This window comes from Hipposideros armiger, unplaced genomic scaffold, assembly GCF_001890085.2.
Source record: "Hipposideros armiger isolate ML-2016 unplaced genomic scaffold, ASM189008v1 scaffold_275, whole genome shotgun sequence".
NCBI lineage: Eukaryota > Metazoa > Chordata > Mammalia > Chiroptera > Hipposideridae > Hipposideros > Hipposideros armiger.
This window is the reverse complement of record NW_017731625.1, coordinates 1,574,493-1,575,793: the sequence shown is the minus strand read 5'-3', so window position 1 is coordinate 1,575,793 and position 1,301 is coordinate 1,574,493. Positions and strand designations below refer to the sequence as shown.

General features: G+C 59.5%; 1 protein-coding gene across 1 annotated transcript in view; it reads right to left on the bottom strand.

Annotated features, from left to right (window-relative positions):
• The window catches only part of AMH (anti-Mullerian hormone), an 8,472-nt gene that overhangs the window by 5,147 nt on the left and 2,024 nt on the right, over positions 1-1,301 (bottom strand). The gene's annotated exons all lie outside the window — the stretch shown is intronic.

Sequence of the window (1,301 nt, the reverse complement as noted above, 5' to 3'; positions counted from 1 at the left end):
CACCGCCGATCAGGGGGCTCGATCCTCTGCTCGTAGGCTGACATAAAGCGGTGGCGCGGCATGATGCCCTCAGCGATCTCGGGGTAGTCGATCTGCGGGGACATGGCCAGGTGGCAGCACAGCCTTCCGGAGCCCCTTCCCTCACAACCAGGCCCCTCATCTCACCTGGAAAAGAAGGCTCTGCTGGCCCATCTCCGTGTCCCTCTGCTTGGTCACTGCAACACACGAGGGTCTCAGGTCCAGGCCGGCTCGTTGCCCTCCCAAACTAAGGACCCATTAACGGAGGGTGGGACACTGGGGGAGGTTACCTGGCTGGAGGGCACCGCCCAGGCCTGGGAGGGCTCTGTGCTGCAGGCACCGCCTGCTCAAGTCCACAAGGGTGGCGGTGGGAGAACGGACATTGTTACCCTCACCCAAGGCCTGGGACAGCACTGAGGACCGCGCACTGGGGGTGGGGGTCTAGTGAGGCCTGCACCCCTTCCTCCTGGAGAGGGTGCCCTTTGCATCAGAGCTCCTGGGACTTCCAGACCATTCTCCGCACAGCTCCCAGGCATGTCACACTCCTCTTTAAGCCCTCCAACATCCCCCAGCTATACTCAGGACAGGGACCAGACAGCCTATTATGGCCAAAAGGCCTCTGGTGGCTGAGCACTTGGATCCTGACACTCCCGCCCTCATTCGGCAAGCTGGCCTGCCCCAGGGCCTTTGCGTGCTATGTCCCGTCTGCAAAGCCAGTCACCCACAAGACACCCCCACCTTTTGTTAGAACACAGTCCCTTGTGTTCCAGCTGGGTCACATATCTGGCTTTTCGGCTCAGGTAACTCAGAGCCCTCCTCTATGCCAATGGTCCCACCGAGTAAGCTGCTGCTAACAGACCCTCACTCTCCCACTCTACTTTTGGTCCAGATTAAAAGGAGCCAAGCTCCAAGCTCACAGGAGAAGGACACATCAGGCTTGCTGTCCCTCCCACCCTTCACTCATCTTCCCAGGAATGTGAAGAATTATGAGCTCCCACGACACTGACGCGCACAAGGGACGCTGTGCTCAGCAGTTGTGCTTGGAGACAGGATCACGTCAGGAAGGTGGGACAGGGCCCAGGTGGGTGGGCGAGTGAAGGCCAGTGAACAGCATTATCTGTGTGGCTCAGGGATGGGTCACTCCCACTGGTGTCAGCTGTGGCATCCCCACTCCCCAAATAGACTTACCTTTGTAGCCCGGGCGGCCAATCTTCACAAATTTCTTCACCTCTACCTTGACCTTCTCTGGCGCCGGCTGGGCTGGGGCCTCTTTGGCCTCCTTG